The 20,674-nt window shown below is 32.4% G+C and overlaps 1 protein-coding gene and 1 long non-coding RNA gene across 7 annotated transcripts in view; one reads left to right on the top strand and one right to left on the bottom strand.

Annotated features, from left to right (window-relative positions):
• LOC139498378 (aquaporin AQPAn.G-like) overlaps positions 1–20,674 on the top strand; it is a 337,743-nt gene that overhangs the window by 31,062 nt on the left and 286,007 nt on the right. The window lies entirely within an intron of this gene.
• On the bottom strand, positions 5,648–10,490 carry LOC139498368 (uncharacterized). 2 transcript variants are annotated; one of them, XR_011657911.1, is made up of 3 exons: positions 10,396–10,490; positions 7,022–7,109; positions 5,648–6,147 (listed from the first exon to the last, which is right to left on the bottom strand). It is a non-coding gene; the product is annotated as an uncharacterized lncRNA (long non-coding RNA). The 2 variants fall into 2 exon arrangements; XR_011657910.1 differs by lacking the exon at positions 10,396–10,490 and adding an exon at positions 10,302–10,389.

The raw sequence follows: 20,674 nt of genomic DNA, 5'->3' as shown, positions 1-20,674 counted from the left end.
CTGCATGTGACTATGCGAACCTGGACCATCATGTATTTTCAAGGTTAATGGTTTTGTACATACATTTGTGTAAATCAGGCCATTGTTCTCGCTTCAATTGTTTTTTATTTGTCATTTAGGGGCTATTGTGGCTTTCTACATTATTTTCTACATGTATGCAGTATGTGTCTTACTCATTGTTGAAGGTAGTACGGTGACCTGTAGTTGCTAACTTTGTGTCATTTGGTCTCTGGTGGAGAGATATCTTATTGGCACTCACACTACGTCTATAAATGACACTTCGTATAAACTATGAAACTTAAATATCTCCAAGTGTATTTCTATTATACGGTGGTCAATTAGATGTTTTTAACATACACATTATTATACACATACCAACACCAGTTGTAATACATTCTTTATTCAATTGAAAAAATGCATTTTGAACTTATTGGCAACTAGATCGCGCGTTTTCTCCCCAATATTTATCCATCAATATACAATTTTATATCAAAACAAAATCTTATTATAGCAACATATATGAACAGTAGATGTTGAATTTCCCTTTAATTAAAAAGCAAATTACCAAGGTACACGTTCGTTGTATTTGATTTGAACGCGTCAACGTCCGGAGTCATAAAGTATTGGGGACCGGTGTATTGGGGTTATACGGGGTGATGATCCCAGAAAGAAAGAAAAACTTGGCGCGAGCACTGAAATCGGTTTATATAACTATCACTAATCTGTCGTCTGCTGTTCTTTTGAAAGTAGATCGGCTAATTATGTGGTCAGTTTATTAAAGTATTGTTTATGTAGTTGGTTAAAAAAAAATAAAAATGCTTAGCTTACGGCAAATATACATTTGCATTCTAGATACTATAGTTAGTAAGTCAATTGTAGTATGTACATTGAAACTGATTGGTTAATATTAAAAACTTATAAAAAAATCAACGAACTTGTTTTCCCTATTGGAAATTTTCTCATTATTTTCTTTAATGTTTCTCTGAATACCTGTGCGGGTTGGCAATACTTTTGGTCCTTTACGATTCTATAAGCTCTTCTACGAGCAGTACGTAAGATACAATAGTTGAGCATCGCGTTCAGAAAAATAAGAGAAAAAAGATACCAAAAATGTCTTATCAATATCTTTCTCTGTCCTTTGTTTGATGTTGACAAAGCACCATTTTCTGAACAAGCAAATTCAAATTACATCGATCCATTGTAAAAGTTTCAAAATACAATCAGCTATAGTATTCATTTATCATATTTATTGAAACACGTCGTACACAATTAAGCATCCTTTTGAATATTGCTCTATACACCTCAGAAATTGATGACATGCATATATGGTTAAATTTTAAACAATTGATACAAAACAAAATCGTCCATTACAGGATTTTAAAAGTATAACAGGTAACCCATTGTCAATTTATTTTCAATTTACCGGAAAAATCCAACAGTCTACAAAACACTACACAAAACACTTAAGATTGAGCAACACAAACCCGCCAAAACAGTGATGAACTCAGCTAGCTGCCCCTGAAGGTCAAACAAAGCCTGGTTCTTAATCTATAGTGGCACTTGCCGTACCAATTTGTTAGAGTTCGATGACTATTTCAGGGTTTACCTTCATTCGAAGTGTATTACGCCAAAATTTTGGAATTCAAATAGACGTGGGGTACAAAAATGGCCCAAAACAGGGGTTAAAAAATTTGGTTACAGGTAACTAGCCCAGGACTTGTTTGCAGCAGGATTTTTCTAGCCCTGTTGGAAGAACTGCTAGCCCATCAAAACTGACCTGCTAGCCCGGGAATGCCTCACAAATCAGAGTTTGCTGCATAATTACAAAGTGGATGTCCCATGTTTTGAAGGCGGCATTATATACACTGTATTTAATAATTTTTGTTGACCTGCTTTTTATTCTGTTGGTAAACAAACAGTGGTGCTTATCCTAACTTAGTTGTTCCCACATACAAAGCAGACTTTTTATTGGCGCGCTCGGTGAAAATAACGGCATTATTCTCTGTTTTTTATTTCATCAGCAACACGGCCGACCTTGCCCAGGGGAATCTTTATTTCCGGGACACTATTCCGCCTTTCCCGGTCATATTTGGCATTTTTGGGGGATGCATTGTCAGTCTCATTACCCCTTTCATCTACAATTTTTCGTTTTAAAACTGACAAAGTTCCTGAGGTGCCCGTACTAAAATATTTAGAAATATTTTGTTGCATGGATTGGTTTCGTGCTCAACAGCTGTCCGACAAGACTGATCAATACCGATCAATACATCATACCCCCAGTGCCATTAATTGAAAATCTCATCATAAGAAATGTACCATACCCCCCACTACCGGGCAACCCAGAGTTATTTGTTCTATTTTTAAAATATGTACTACAGGACGAGTTCAAATTCTTGGAATTCCAGATGATGTAATTGAATCTGATTGGCTAAGATAGAATAGTGATGAAGGGATTTTCCACTTTCTATTTTGAAAACGCCAAGAATTTTTTGTTACTAGTCCGTCGGGCATATTGGGTTAAACATTTTGATTGCCCGAGGCATAAATGCTCAAGTCTCGGGCGTCGGGCTAGTGGATTTTTTAACCCCTGCCAAAATCTCTTCAGGTAGGTTTTGCCTGAGCAAGATAGAAACCTAAGTTTTTCTTATATAAACAAAATATATTAGCTTATAATTCTCCAATTTATAATTAAAAACAACATTGAAAGATGACGTAGAGAACTACCGGGGACTAGCAGTCCACCAACAGTGCTTGAGTTGTATCGACATAAGTATAGCAATCAAAACAATATGTCTTGCATTTATTTGTACATAAGGGAGCTACCATTTGATTTTTTTTTTGGGGGGGGGGGGGGGGCTAGGATGAAATTTGAAAAAATAGGCAGGACAGGAGTTTTGAGTAAAAAAAAGGCAGGATGAGACAATTGCAAAAAAAAAAGTCAGGACGACAATTTAGGTAAAAAAAAAGTCAGGATAAACTAAAAAAAAAAAAAGGCAGGACCCTAGCCCCCCCATAAAAATCAAATGGTAGCTCCCTTTAAAGCTCACAGTACGGTGTAACAGAACGTTGATTAATTCGTAAAGTTCTTACAAGGCAGAGATTGACTAGAATTATCTGAAAGATTAAAAATATATAATTTCAGTCTGTTGGGTCACCTAGGCTGGTATACAGAGATGTTCTTAAGGAAATGAAGGCGTTTTATAGTAATTTTAATCGATTTATAAGTGTCTGATGAAAAACAATTCCAGAAACAAACGAATTCGTTCAAGATAATGTATACTGGCGTTTTTTAACGATCTTGACTACCCACGAGGGTCTTGCACGGTCGGTGCGTAAGCGCCGTGGGGAAGGATGATTTTGCCAAAACCCACTTTGAAAACGGAAGGTGAGGGGGGAAACTCACCACCCACCCCATTTTTTTGACAAAAGATATTTATTTGAAGAAAAAAAACGAAAAATGAAAGAGGGCAACGACTTATTAGTATTCATAGACTATAGAAAAGCTTTTTTTCCCTTGTTTCTTTCAGAAGTCCCCCAACTTGTCAGTCCACTCCTGCGCAGCTGATGTAGTTATTTAAACCAATCCCAAAATGAATTATTTTCTCAATACATAATCCAACTATTATTCTACTTTCAAAGTGCATATTTGCAGTTTGATTTTATCAGTATCTCATCTTTTTCCAAAAGATTACAAAAGAGGGTCTGGATGGGGATTACTGAATAAAGAATAATGATCCAAATGTACAGTAAAATCAACCCAAAAAATAAAGAAAAGAGAATAAGGGGGTACTAAAATATAAAATATAAGGAATAGAGAAAAATGGGTACACAATATAACGAATAGAGAAAAATGGGCACACAATATAACGAATAGAGAAAAATGGGCACGCAATATAACGAATAGAGAAAAATGGGCACGCAATATAACGAATAGAGAAAAATGGGCACACAATATAACGAATAGAGAAAAATGGGCACGCAATATAACGAATAGAGAAAAATGGGCACGCAATATAACGAATAGAGAAAAAGGGGCACACAATATAACGAATAGAGAAAAAGGGGCACACAATATAACGAATAGAGAAAAAGGGGCACACAATATAACGAATAGAGAAAAATGGGCACGCAATATAACGAATAGAGAAAAATGGGCACACAATATAACGAATAAAGAAAAATGGGCACGCAATATAACGAATATAGAAAAATGGGCACGCAATATAACGAATAGAGAAAAATGGGCACGCAATATAACGAATAGAGAAAAATGGGTACACAATATAACGAATAGAGAAAAATGGGCGCACAATATAACGAATAGAGAAAAATGGGCACACAATATAACGAATAGAGAAAAATGGGCACGTAATATAACGAATAGAGAAAAATGGGCACGCAATATAACGAATAGAGAAAAATGGGCACGCAATATAACGAATAGAGAAAAATGGGCACACAATATAACGAAAAGAGAAAAATGGGCACACAATATAACGAATAGAGAAAAATGGGCACGAAATATAACGAATAGAGAAAAATGGGCACACAATATAACGAATAGAGAAAAATGGGCACACAATATAACGAATAGAGAAAAATGGGCACACAATATAACGAATAGAGAAAAATGGGCACGAAATATAACGAATAGAGAAAAATGGGCACACACTATAACGAATAGAGAAAAATAGGCACGCAATATAACGAATATAGAAAAATTACCTAAAAACACTGGACACTTTTAATTTGCAAAACACTCATTTGCAAAACACTCATTTGCAAATCCGCCGCCGCCTCAAACAAGAGCTACAATATCATGTATATAACCAAAATGTGCGGAATTACATGGGATTCAATAATTTCATTGGTTTTATACTGTTACTTTCATATTTATTTTGCAATTTGAATTATAAAAACATGGGATTTTCAATATCCCATGGGACAGGGCAAAATCCCATGGGATTTACCATTATCCCATGGGATTTTGGTTAAATCCCATGGGATTTTTTTTGGTCCCATGGGATTATTGTTGTCCCATGGGATATTTGTTGTCCCATGGGACAAAAAAAATCCCATGGGACTATAATTATCCCATGGGATTTTTAATATCCCATGGGACAAAATAAAATCCTATGGGATTAAAATTATAAATATATATATATATAAATATAAAGTTATGTGTATGTTACAATGAATGCTGTTTGGTAGTAAAATGTTTAAAATGTATACGAGTTTTTTTTATATTTTTTATATATACATATATATAATTTTTTTAAAATTTTGTCACAAACATGTTTTTTATTTGTTTATATGACAATAAAGATTATTCTTATTTTGGAATGTATAATAATAATATTTTACAGTCAAAGAATAAAGTCCTTTCACTGAAACAAAATGATGAAATTTCGAAATAAATGAAAAAATATTGTTTTGAAATCTTTGTCTTGTTTATTCTATTATGAAAAATAGAACTGAAAAAATATTTCATATTCTGACTGAATAGTTCACTCTTTTCATGAGGTAAGGTTTTCTTTGTTATAGGTTCATTGCAATACTTGTATAGGCAAACGATTTGAATTATAATATATAACTTTGTGGTGTACATAATAGTATGCTTATATTTGCAAATTTAGAATATAAACACTTTTTGTTAAAGTTTTTGCTTTCTTTATTCACAACTTGCTATGTACAATTATTCAGTCCACTATATAAGAGTGAAGTCAATAAATAATTTCATTCACTAGAATATTCCTGCAATTCTTAGACAAAACATTTTTTCAATCTGTTCTTCAAAGATCTTCCTCTGTACATCTTTATTGAATCGAGAGATTCAAATGAGAAGACAAAGCAAGTTTATTTGGACAACAACATTCTAATATCTTGTTCATTCGTTCCATCTTTCAATTGATAATTACATTGTTGTATTTATATGATCAAGTTCTTGTGCATCAATGATCGTGATGATATGACTCCTTTTTGTTTATAGTCATCATGTTGAAATTTCCTCTTTCAAATAAATGTAGGAAAAAACATGTTCCATTTCAAATTAATAAAAAAGTCGCACTATGGAGAAAAATATCAGCTTTAAGTTTTCCGTTCAGTATTGATCTGTGAATGATGACCATGAAAATCCAGATTTCTGACCTACAAATACACAAACTCAAAAATTATCAGTGAAGAGATCAATAAAATGGCTATTTTATCATGTTTATGATTAATATGATAAACTTTCATTTAAATATTCAAGTACTAAATTACAGAAATCGCTTAAATTTTATAATAGTTTAGTTAAAGTACAGCTTATTTAAAATTATAATAAAAAATATAGGCCACCGTTGAGTTAAATAAGATATTACATTTTTAATGCCAAAAAATGGCATTTTTGCACCAAAGGGAGATAATTTGGAGCTTTTTCAATGATATATGCATTTTAAAAGTCATCTGGGGCCAAACCAAATTGATTGTTTTGAATGATTTGGTGTACCATATGATAAAGATATAAATAAATTGAGTTATGAAAAAAAAATATTAAAACATTTTTCTGAAATTGTTATACCCTAGAGCCTCCTTAAATGTCATTTGATCTCTATTGGAGAAATGTCTCATTGGAAATCAGACTGCTAAGTGTTTCTTATTTTTATATCAACCCAGCCATATTATACCTGTCTAATATCAGGAGCTTGTACATAGTTCAGTGGTTGATGTTGGTTCATACCCGTCATTTTTATTTTTCATAATTTTTTGTTTTTATAAATTAGTCTGGTATATTTGACGTTTGAATTGATGCTCTGTTTCAAATTTGGTTAGTGTTGACTTTTATAGATTACTATTACATGTATAGGGTATGGGTTTTCTCATTACTTACAGGTCATCAATGGCCTCTAATAAGTAATTACAATGCTTACATCCACTAAATTGAACTCTGATGGATAGTTTTCTCTTTAATCATACCACATCTTATTTTAATAAATATTTAATTATTATTCAAGGACAAAAATTTTTATAACAGTGGACTTACCATTTAGGCTTTGTTGACCTCTGTAAATTTTATTTTGTTGATAATTTCTTCTGTTTATAGTTTCCCCTTTATCTTTCATGTTCTTGCCCTACACATAAAAGGGTAAACATCATTTAATGACAAAAATAACTACTACATGTATTACATAATTAGTAGGCAACTGAAAATTTTGTCTTATTTGTATATAACATCAACTTACTCATCATTCTTGCTGTTCAATATCATGAATATTATCATTATTCTATGAATATGAGGTCACAGTAAAATTAACCTTGGCAGGCAGACATCTTTTTTTATTTGATACCTTGTAGTCATTCCATACAACAAGTAGACCTATGCTTAAAAAATCTAAGGCCAAAATTAAAAATATGTTTGTTTCCCCTCCCCCCACACGGGTCAAAAATAAGCGCCCGGGTCAAAAAATTATTTTCCACAAAAAAATCGAAATTATTTTTTTCCTGAAAATAATTTGTTTCCATTTTTGGAAAGTGCTTGAAAGCAGAAGGATTGATAATCTAAATAAATACACTCAAATTGAGCACAAACAACTGATAAGTGGCCTGGACTGGACAAGTCAAACCATTCATGTGACCATGCTATGACAATCACATCCAGTTAAAAAAAACTAGAGGCTCTCAAGAGCCTGTGTCGCTCACCTGTTAATGTGTTTACTGATGTCGGCCATCTTCGTTGGTAGGCGGGGCCATTAGACACTTTTTTTTTAAATAGATACCCTAGTATTATGATTGTGGCCAAGTTTGGTTAAATTTGGCCAAGTAGTTTTAGAAATGATTTTTATACAAGTTACAAAAATGACGAAAAGTTGTTCAATATTGACTATAAAGGGCAATAACTCCTTAAGGGGTCCTCTAACAATTTTGATCATGCTGACTTATTTGTAGATCTTACTTTGCTGAACATTATTGCTGTCTACAGTTTATCTCTATCTATAATAGTATTCAAGATAATAACCAAAAACTGCAAAATTACCTTAAAATCACCAATTTTAGGGCAGCAACCCAACAACAGGTTGTCCAATTCAACTGAAAATTTGTGAGGAGATATATCTTATTCTGATGGACATTTAAATCTTGAAAGATTTGCCCTAAATGTCTTAGTTTCAAAGATATAAAGCAAAACCTGCATTTTAGCACTATGTTCTAATTTTAGCATGTCGGCCATTTTGTTTGGTAGGCTGGGTCAGCGGACACATTTTTTAAACTAAAAACCACAATGATAATTGTGGCCAAGTTTGGTTAAATTTGGCAAAGTAGTTTCAGAGAAGAAGATTTTTAAAAAAGTTACAAAAAATGATGAAAAGTTGTTAAAAATTGACTATAAAGGGCAATAACTCCTTAAGGGGTCGACTGACAATTTTGGTCATGTTGACTTATTTGTAGGTCTTACTTTGCTGAACATTATTGCTTTTACAGTTTATCTCTATCTATAATAGTATTCAAGATAATAACCAAAAACTGCAAAATTTCCTTAAAATAACCATTTCACAGGCAGCAACCCATCAACAGGTTGTCCGATTCGTCTGAAAATTTCAGGGCAGATAGATCTTGACCTGATCAACAATTTTACCCCATGTCAGATTTGCTCTAAATGCTTTGGTTTTTGAGTTATAAGCCAAAAACTGCATTTCACCCCTATGTTCTATTTTTAGCCATGGCGGCTATCTTGGTTGGTTTGACAGGTCACGCCACACATTTTTTAAACTAGATACCCCAAGGATGATTGTGGCCAAGTTTGGTAGAATTTGGCCAAGTAGTTTCAGAGGAGAAGATTTTTGTAAAAGTTTACGGACGACGGACGCAGGACGACAGACGACGAACGCCAAGTGATGAGAAAAGCTCACTTGACCTTTCAGGTCAGGTGAGCTAAAAAAAACCTGCCTTCCTGGTCTGTTTACAAAGGGTAGACCCGGGGGAGGGGAAACAGACATTCTTTTAAATGTGGCCTGATAAAATGACAAAACCAAGAAAACTTATCATTGACCAAAGAACAATAAAATGCGGTCATGGTTTATATATGAATCTGCCATTCAGACATGCACACCTTACAATTGTTTCATATCTACCAAATATAATCTACCTGTAACTTTAAACATATGATAAATTGACAAAACAATGCAGTGTTTCATTGACCAATGAACCATGCATGAAAATGTGGTCAAGTTCATCATGTTCATATAAAATATGACAGACAGCTAAGTGCATCTTACAATTATTTCATTCACTAAATAAAGGGGCCTTATTGCTTACAGTATCCGGAAAATAGTCCAAACCACAAAAACTAAATATTTTCAAAGTTCCTTATACCCTGCCAATTTGTTATGGTTGTGCCTGTTCCAAGTCAGGATCCGATAATTCAGTGATTGTCGTTTGTTTATGTGTAACATATCTGTTTTTCAATTTTTTTGTACATAAATTAAAGCACAATACATTTGTACATGAAACACAAAGCTCATCACTGAGATAGTAGTCTCAGATAGAGGGAGGCGGGGTCAACCAAACTCCCCTATTCAATCTGAATGCAGGACAGAAAGTCACAGTCAAAAAGTCACACACTGTCACAGGACAAAAAGTCACAATTTAGTTTTGAGATTATTTTTCTTTGAACAAGAAAACACACTGTCACAGGACAAAAAGTCACAATTTAGTTTTGAGATTATTTTTCTTTGAACAAGAAAACACTCTTTTTGTATTTTTCTTGAAGTTTTATACATGAACATGATGTAGCAACTTTTAAATTAAAATTTATTAAAAACAAATAAATCAGTGCATTAGGTTTGCGCACATTACCATTACATTTGCACACAAAAATCATTACGTTTGTGTGCAGCTTTTGATTACATTTGCACGCATTTTTTAACATGTAAATATAAAAAAAAAGATATAGTATGATTGCCTTTTACAGCTGACTATGCGGTATGGGCTTTACCTCAGGCTTTGCTCATTGTTGAAGGCTGTTTGGTGACCTATGGTTGTTAATGTCTGTGTCATTTTGGTCTCTTGTGGACAGTTGTCTCATTGGCAATCATACCACATCTTCTTTTTTATATTATGAACAATTTCCTAAAATTAAAAATGAATATATGTAATAAAAAGAAGATATTTCAAAATCTTTTTTCATTTATATTCAATCAATTGTCAACAAATTGTTTGTGACTTTTTGTCCTATCAACTTTGTTACTTTATGCCTGAGTTTGACATGTGTTTGACTTTTTGTCCTGTGACTTTTTGTCGGAATGTCCTGTGACTTTCTGTTCGTTTACCTTCCATCTAAATCAGTGAACTGAATAATTGTTTTTTGCAGAAGTCCGGGGAGTGTTAAAAAATCACGTGTGCAAGTTGAGAGTCAACACTTACACAGGGACTACACAATACTTTTTCAGAATGTCAGCAAAAAAGAATCACTGGTGACAGGGGAGTGTAACCGATGAATTGATCCTGAATCAGATAAGATTTTCCTGGTACGTCTAAACACCGCTCAGGAGGACCTCCTGGGTGCACACATGCAGGACATACAAAGTGCACTCATGGCAGACCCTATATAGTCGCCGTCGTATCTGCACACATGATGGATGTATATATTCGTTATAGATCGTCATACACTTCTCATTTTAGAGTTAAATTTGCAAGCAACCTCTTGTAAGATTTTAAAATAATAATGCTACTAAGAATATATTATTTCCCGGGCCAATTTTCGCAATTTTTTCGCCATATAAAATATTTAGGCGACTGTGCTTTTAGTGAATATAAACGATTACGAGGCCTCACGAATAAATATAAATATGAAATATACTGGAACATCGATTAGCATAGATCGAGCAGCAGAGTAAACTTCCACATAAATCTCGAAGTTATTTACGCCGGGTAATATAGACTGTGCTCCTGAATAAAGTTGTCAAATACATTAATTTGTGTTTTTTACTTCTACAAGAAATTTGATTCAAATGCTAATTACGCACCATTTGCTGAGCAGAGAATCATTCTAAGCCAGGAACCGTCTATACTAACTGATAACAGTAAGAATAGAAAGTCTCTGTAAAAAGGCAGTCAATCCTAACAGAACTGTATTAACTTAATGATACATTTACATCAAGTTCCAGCACCTCACCAAGCACCCTTGCCTTGCATACTGAGATGGCAAACTGGTGTGTGTCAGTATTTTAATATAAAACTGCGTAGGTTCATATCGTTTGATTCAACGTTTGTTTGGTTATTTTTTAAGGATCGTTGTAAAATTATATCTAAATCTTTGTTAAAATACGATTTTAAATTGTTCAATTCTTTCTATTTCATAATTTTGTCAAAGTCTACTTTTTAAAGTTTTAAATTTTACAGAAAAAATGAATATTCCATTTTGATTTGAAGAAAATCTTTTTGAACTGTCATGACATGGTGTTGCAAAGCTGATTACAGGTAACTATAACATACAGTAATTTTCCATTTCGACAGTGCGTGTATTCTCGGGTGTGTATAACGTATAGTTTTCTAGAGAACATCCTGTCTACGTGTAATACAGATTGATGACATTATACAACATTTCTTTGTCCATTCCCTATTTCAACACCACTAATTTTTCGAAGAAAAAAAATCGAAAAAAAATTTATATAAAATTAAGAAGAAAAGTAGCAAATATAAACTTCAGTAATTGCGCATTGAGTAAACATAATTCCAATATTGCATGAACAAATCCGTGAGAAAACGTATATATACATGTATGAATAAAGATGTGTTTTAAAAGACCTATTGGCATTATTTCACACTAGGACCTAAGATAACTAGAACTAAGCAATGGTTGATCCAGAAATTTTCATAAGTGTGGACTCATTGACTGCCTTAGAGTGTTCACGTCCAGTCATGCTTCCGTGATTCCCTATATAATCTACCATTTGTTTCCAAAGATTTAGGAGGGGGGCTGGTACACACATATATATATAAATATACCTCTGCGGCGGAGCCAGCCATTTGAAAAGGAGGGGGGTCTCAACCCAGGACAAAAGGGGGAGGGGGTGGTTCCAACCATATGTCCCCATTCAAATGCATTGATCGTTCAAAAAAAGGGGAGGTTCCAACCCCCGAAACCCTCCCCCTGGATCCGCCACTGATACCTAGTATGCATATAATTAAGAACAGCTTTGAATATATGCATATAAAATAATGGTACGTTTAAAAACCGTTCAGGATCTCCTGGTTGCACACAGGACATTAAGTAACTAGGACATATATATATAATAGTAAGAGTTCAGGGTATACATTCGATAACTAACATATTTTATAATTTTGTTATTTTTGTTTTGATAAAATCAGAGACATATAATACATGTATTGAGACATATATATATGTGTGTCTCTGAAAAAATCAAACCATCTTTAAAGAAGTTATTTCAGTTTGAATCGACTGTCTTTTGCATTAGAATTCCAAAACGTTAATGTTATTTACAAATGCCAAAACCTGCAAGAAAGAAACATTTATATTCGGTGATTTTTACACTAAACGTTTTCGTAATTTGTTTTAAAAAATATTAAAAAGTACATGTACATCGTTTTTTCAAGATTTGTATAGTAACTGGTTTAATTAAGTCCCCTTGATGAAATTTAAATTGCGAGACGCTAATTAATAAACTATGATCTATCTATCGGTGTGTAGAAGTACCGCAAAGGACTTCTTAGTGCACTAAGAAGAAAGTTTTTGCACTAAGGACACTAAAACGATGTTTTAAGACCACAAAGAACATGGATATAAGAGGATATGAGTATATAACTAAGAAATAAAAAGTTTGGTATCAATAGATATTATAATTTTGAAGTAAAATTACTTTTTCAATCAGCGCGTGCCACTCGGCACGTGACCAACGGCTTATTGCAAATTCCCAATCATCAAGTTCAATCAACTATATCCAAATAACAATCGTCTTCTGATCGTTACTAATTGATTATAGTTAATGATATTTGTTGAATAAACATAACGGATTAGGGTGTATTAATTTCAAGCTGATGAAAGAAAAATAAAAAAATTAATTTTGTGTTTACTTTGCCATTTGTTTTATTTTGCTTTGAAGGAAATTGCTAAGTAAACTTTTTTTAAGAAGCCAGTTTTGAGATATAAATCGAGAAAAAAAATGCTTCTGAGATACCTTGAAAGACATTTGAGTGTAAAACATGTTCTTCAAAACCCGATTATAGAAGTGATAAAGAAAGACTTCAAGAGGTAAATACCAAAAAGAGAATAATCATATTAATCTGTCTTCTATAAAAGCTACCTTTATTACGGATGTCATTGGTTTTTATTGCCATTCTCCGCCATATGTGTATTTTGTATAATTATAAAATTCAATTATGTTATTAATGTAACACTGATGCGTTTTAAAAATAATATCAACCGTATATTCTTTAAGGATCTACTTGGGTGAGGTTTAGAATTTGTGTCAAATGACCCCAAGAGTGACTGGGGAAACAAAACATGATCACTTGGATTTCTCCCGATCGGAAGTAAAACGCTAGCTTAGGGGGGGGGGGGGGGGGGGGCGTTCGTTTGGCTGTGCGGGATGTATCAAGTTCGCAATCCCGTCCGGTCAGAATAAGGACGTTAAATCCGATGCCTCGTGTAAAGACGTCGCTCTTTGCACGTTAAGAACCCTTGCAACAACTATTTGAGGGGTCCGTAGGTAGCCTGTTGCAAGGCAAAATGTCTGCCCCTATCCAATATACCGTCGTTTTCCAGTGGCAGTCCAAATTTCCCCGCCCATCATCCCGGGTGGCCTCTATCATAACAAGGCCTTCCTGTTATATGTATTGTTAACTTGCTCTCGTTGAAAATGCATGAAATATTTGCCACTGGACGTTAAGCAACCGACAATCAATCAATCGTGTCAAATGTTCGGACTCCTTGGTGTTTTTCCATACAATACAAGGTAAAACAATTTGCCCCATAACAACCATTTATTTTTATCATATGAGACTTAATAGCTCATGAAAGGTCTTTGATTCTTGATTTTCTTTCTTTTGTTTTGAGATCCAAATAATACCAGAGACATATATGTCTCTGATAATACCAATGCAAAAATAAGGTTAAAGTCCGAGTCATCCTTTTCCCGCAATATTTTAAATCTCAAATATCTCGACTAGAAGGTCCATGACCTATCAATATTATTAGGTTATTTTATCCTTAACATATGCTCTAACATCTTATAGTATCAATTTTAAATTCTTGATTTATTAATTTTAACCCGTTACCTCACCTAAATGTATCCTTAAGCTGTATTGCTTCCAAATAAAACTCTTATAATCTTTTATTAGTATTTCGGTTGAACAAAATTACTGTTCTATACCTAACTAAAATTTGGCCCAGATTTCAGATTTCAGAGGAGAAGATTTTTTTAAGAGCTAACGACGACAGACGAAAAGTGAGTTACAATAAGAATAGAAAATACGCTAATACATAGAAGTAAAAAATATATCCGCCAGAAATACAAAAAACACCATATAACTGCATTGATCATGTCTATAAAAATATTTCAGGTCTGTTAAATCATCACTATCAATCAAGCATATAAAAAAAAAAAAAATTCTTCTACTTAGAATATTTCATCAGGTCTTGTCAACCACACCAAAAGCAGTACTTTTAAAAAGATCTATAAACTTATCATCATCAGATAAAATACTAAAATCACCATTACTTCTTTCTACTTCATAAAATAAACTTTCACGTAAATCTGCACATAAAGGACAGTCTAATATAACATGTTTCGCATCTTCAATTTTACATGTGTAATCAGTATACAAAGTGGATTCGGTCATGGTTGAGCAAACATGAATTTCTATCGATTACACAGGTGACAGTCATCTGATTGAGGCGCGTGTCGATAAAACATAAAATAACTTTCTAATTACAAAAGATATGATCATAAAATTTGAAATTATGTATTTTTACAAAGTCTATTTCTATATGTCATGTCCTTTGTGACAGTTGTATCATTCCATCAGGTTCCTAGTGCACATTTTTCTTCTTAGTGCACTAAGGAGGTCCTTTGCGGTATTTCTACGGACCCTATCTATCTATCGGCATGCGTCGTTATTTGGGATACGTCACGGATGGCCGATGATCATATTCAATACGATATACCAATCATCATTTGAATTTGGTCAATTGATCTTTAATAATTAGGACTAATTGGTGATGGCAGAGAATAAGTCGCTGGTGATGGTTAAGAACACATAGAAGTAAACTTTGCAACAAAAAAAGGTTTCCTCGGAAAAAATTATGAAAATATATGAATATGCTAAATATTTTTTTTTTCCGAAATAATAATTAAAGACGTTTAGAAATAACAAATTTTCAAAGTTCGATGTATTGATATAAAAATTGCACGATTTTATCTCTTAACCTTTTATAACCAATAAAGTCGAAATTGAATTCAACTCACTTGTACCAAAACAATGTCATAATTTTATATTCTTTTTTCTTAATTTTGCATTGAAAATTTCATATTTATATTGATGTATTGTTTAAAGATAATTTATATATAAATTACTTTTATTTTTTTATATTTATTTTGCAAATTATGTCATTATATTAATCAATACGTTTAGAATAATTTATAGAAAGACATACTACATTTACATGATTTTTTCCGTAGATCATATTTATATTTGAAAATTTAAAGAACTTGCGACAGGTTTAGGATGTCTTAGCTAAGATGATCCTAAGACAGCTTCGAGACGAGATCTGAGATATGTCCTAGGATAGTCATAAGAGGATCATAAGACATGTCCTAAGATATGTCTTATGACATGTCTTAGGATAGCTTCGTGAAACCGGCCCCTGCATAATTAGGGTTTGTCTACTTTCGTCTTTTTCAATTGCCAAACATTCTATAATCAAGGATTTGTACAAGGCCTTGTTATAATGAATATTATCGCCAATATCACCATAATTAAATAAAGAACAGATACAATATTCGCCTAAAGAGTTTGCCATCTAACAATTCAAAATGAAATGTTGAGTCGAAACTGAGGTACCAAATCTATAAAAAGAATCACTATTTTAGTCGAAATTAAACTGTATATATTCTTTTTTTCAAAACTCCTGAAATAATTTAACATTATCTATAGAGAGCTTACATATGCAAATCTGTTTAGAAGTATGTGAGCGTAAATAAAATTTGTTTATTACCCCCCCCCCCCCTTTTTTCCTTCTATAAAATTTAATTGTAAACGATTTTCGTTCTTAATTTGTGTTTGCTCATTAACTGGGGTTCATGCTGTCAAAAAACAAAAATGTCTCCTTTTTATTAACGACCTTGTAGATGAAGTTAAAAAATTAGATACTGGAGTAAAAATTGATGATGAAAAAATTTGTGTACTACTTTATGCAGATGATCTTGTATTTATAACAGAAAATGAGAAAGATCTACAAAAAATGTTGGCTACTTTAAATATATGGTGTTGTAAAAATGATTTAGTTGTAAATCTAGAGAAATCAAAAATTGTACATTTCAGAACTAAGTCTACACCAAAGACAAATTTTACTTTTGTACTTAATAATAATGATATGGAAATTGTTCCTAGTTATACTTATCTAGGCTTACTGTTGTCAGAATTTTTAGACTACAATTGTATGGCTAAGGCAGTAGCTAAATCTGCAAGTAGGTCTTTAGGTTTATTAATAGCTAAATGTAAAGCTAATGGCGGTTTTCAATTTGATACATTTACAAAACTTTTTGATACACTTGTTATGTCTGTCATTGAATACGGTGCCTCAATTTGGGGTCACCAGGATTTTCTTGTATTAATGCTGTAAAAAATAGAGCAATGAGATTTTTTATGGGTGTGGGTAAATACACCCCTAACTTAGCCTTATATATGGAGATATGGGTTGGATGCCCAGTATTATATCTCAGTGGACATGTATTTTTAGATTATGGTCGAGACTTACTAAAATGTCTCATTGTAGAGTTAATAAAAAGGTTTTCTTATGGGGCAATAAAAGCTGTAATAGTAAATTTAGAAATTGGAATTATAGAGTCAATGTGAAATTTAAAGAAATGGATATGGAGTTTTTATGTAATACTGATTTTTCTATCGATAAAAATACAATTAAACAAATTGAAAAGGAAAATTTTTGTAGATATAAAGAGAAGTGGTACTCTGACTTAATGTACAATGAAAGAAGTAAATTGCGAACGTATAGAATGTTTAAGCAATGTTTTAATAAAGAAAAATATTTATGTATTAATATGCCTGGAAAATATAAGAGTGCATATGCTAAATTTAGATGTGGTGTTGCACCTCTGAGAATAGAAACTGGCCGATATGAAGGCATTATGGTTGACAATAGATTATGTTTTAATGAGCAATGTAAGAAAAATAACATTATTGAAGATGAGAAACATGTCTTAATTAACTGCCCAGTATATGCAGATTTACGAGCTATTTTATTTAGACATGCTAGCTCTTTTAATTGTGATTTTGTTAATTTGTCTGATGATGATAAATTCAAATTTTTATTCACTGATGAAAATGTGTGTTACTTTTTAGCCAAAATCTGCTATGATGTATTATTAAAAAGAAAAGGTATTTTATATAATTGTAGATAATTATAATGTGTTTTGTAGAAATTTTATAGTCTCTCATAACTCTTTTTAGAGTGGCTCATGTTGTTTTAAATATTACTGTAATCTTATAAATGTATAAATGTATGTCAATTTTGAGGTGAGACTCTAATAAAGTATTTGTCTTGTCTATTTGTCTGTCCTTGTGTAAAAGTTATTGATAAAAAAAAATTGAAGCTTCCAGAAGAATAACGGTACGTCTAAACACAAGTTTTATTCTTAATTTTATTATCATGTCCTGGACCAGTAATTAATTCTTTGCACGAGTTTGAAAAGGGAAATAAATGTTCATACTTTAAAAGAATTTATATTAATTAAAGTTTTGTATATGGAATCCGTTCTAAACGGTAAAAGCCGTACTTTTCAAACAATCAAACTCATATACATGTAGTTAGATGTTATTTCTCATTTTTATCGAACTTGTCCAGGAATTTTATTTTTGAGTTATACGAATATTTTAAGAAATCCGTTTTTATTAAGTTTTTTTTCTCTAATTAAAGTCGTTTTGTCCAGTTTCACAAGCCTGAAACGAATTTCAATGCGAAAATAAATTCTGAAAATGAACTTGTCTCCGTTTTCGTCTCCGTTTTTTAAAAATTATGATATTTTGGGTATAATTATTTCTAAAAAAATATGTAAGTTAGATTGTAGTAGCGAGAAATTATAAAAAAGAAGATGTGGTATGATTGCTAATGAGACAACTATCCACAAAAGACCAAAATGACACAAACATTAACAAAGAAAGACTATTTCGAAGACAGTTTATTGACACGAAATCTGTTCAAACCACGACTAAGTCTTCGTGCACAGATTTCCGTTAAGGTTAAACTGAATATTGTACATAAATGTCTTCTCTTGTATAATGGTTTGTTGAGAATAAAGATATACAAATGTAATAAAATTTGATATTCAGTCAACATTGTGTTTGTTTAAAAACTTGATTTAGATAGAGAGAGAGAAAAGAATCACACTGAAAAACAAAAATCGAACTTGTTACAGAAAAAAAACTATAAAATAATTTTCTTTATTCGTGAACTGCAAAACACAACAAATTAATTTACCCGTCATCATGAAAAATAAACTGAAAAAGCACATCGAATGAGATATATATTTTATTTTTTCTATATGCAAATTCATGTTAAAGGTAAAACTGAACTAAACAATACAATTCCTAAAAAACAATAAAGATAATCCAATCAACAAAAGGATAATTCATGGCTCAGTAGTTGTGTAATCAGTGACACGTGCCCTCATTATTTTATAAGAATTAACATATCTATCTAAGTTCGATTCAGGCGCGGATCCAGAGGGGGGAGGGGGTTCCGGGGGGGTTGGAACCCCCCTTTTTTGGCCGATCAATGCATTTGAATGGGGACATGTAGTTGAACCCCCCCTTTTTTTGCCCTGGGTTAGGACCCCCCCCCTTTTTTTAAATGGCTGGATCCGCCCCTGCGATTTCAACTTCTACCAAAATTTAACTCTAAAATAAGAAGCGTATAAAGAATATAAACATCCATCATGTGTGCAGATATGATTACGGTAATGGGTCCTGAGTGCACTTTGTATGTCCTGAGTGCACTCAGGAGGTCCTGAGCGGTTGTTTAGACGTACCCGAAGAATAAATCATTTCCTGAACCTAAAATACATTTATCTGTAATTAAAGAAAATTCGCCTAAAACATTCTCTCATATAAAAATTCGCCTTAAACATTCTCTCATATAAAAATTCGCTTAAAACATTCTCTCATATAAAAATTCGCCTAAAACATTCTCTCATATATTTGTAACATAAATTGGATGTTTTCCTTTGATGTTTTTATGAAATAATTTGCTTAAAAAGTGTGGTGAGGGAAAACCATGGTATATTATATGCAAATTTATGTTGTACCATACTTTGCTAATTAAATATGCAACTCGACTAGAATCCAAAGGAAAAAAGGCGGAGCTTCAGCCATGGTATAACATATTCATTTTCATGTTATTCCATGGCTGAAGCTCCACCTTTTCTTTCTTTTTTTAAATGTATCTGCCTCTAAAATATTTAGGAAACTGTAAAACGTACTAAAAGGTCAAGATCTTCATTTGTTTTCATTTTATAAGAAAAAGCAATAAATTATGTGTACCACATTTCAGGAAACCCTTTTCAAACTACATAGGATTGTTACGAATTCCCTTAATTTTCGAAACAATTACTAAATGTTTCTTCTTTCAGTTTTGAAAAAAATAAAATGTAAAACTATCATTTCCTTTGCGAAAATTCAATTTAAATTCGATTTAAAAAGGGGGGTACCTATACAAAAAGGAATAAATATCGGCTACAAATATCTGTGAAAAAACATGATTAGGGGACGTACACTATCTACGCCCCTGAATCCGCCACTGTTAAAATATTGTTTTATCATTAAAATTGTGTTTTAATAAATAATTTAATAAAATAACGGAAGAGAATTATTTTTCAATTAGATGAAAATTCTATAAAATATGATACATTGAAAAAAAAAACAATTCTTACCGTCATTAGAATAATTATTTAATCCTTGTCGCTGGAATCCGACACTTTTGTTTACCTCAGTCTGATGACATTATGAAATTACCTGCGCCTACAATCATACACGGGGCGCAAACCTAAAAAAAAAATCGGGGAAAATCCGACATTTTCTTTACTTTCTGCAAATTCAGGGGTTCTATTACATGAAATATACAGACGATCATACACGAAGCGCAAAAGTGACTTGCGCGAGCTTCCATTTCATTGGATAAAACTGTAACGTGATCAATTTCCAATATAAGTTAAAGGTCTTAAAGCTGTCAATCATTTTATTTATATTACAAATTTTATATACCATGTGTCTTACTCATTAACATATTTAAACAAACTCATCCTTCGGATTCGTTTGTTTAAATATGTTAACTCGTAAAAACCATGGTATATATAGTACTTAAACAATTAATTGTAAAATAATTAATTCAACGTCGGACTTTCTGTCTGTTTACTAATACTTTTCTTGTTCAGTTTAGTTTATACCCATA

This window comes from Mytilus edulis, chromosome 12, assembly GCF_963676685.1.
Source record: "Mytilus edulis chromosome 12, xbMytEdul2.2, whole genome shotgun sequence".
Classification (NCBI taxonomy): domain Eukaryota; kingdom Metazoa; phylum Mollusca; class Bivalvia; order Mytilida; family Mytilidae; genus Mytilus; species Mytilus edulis.
This window is presented reverse-complemented; position numbering and strand designations above follow the sequence as displayed.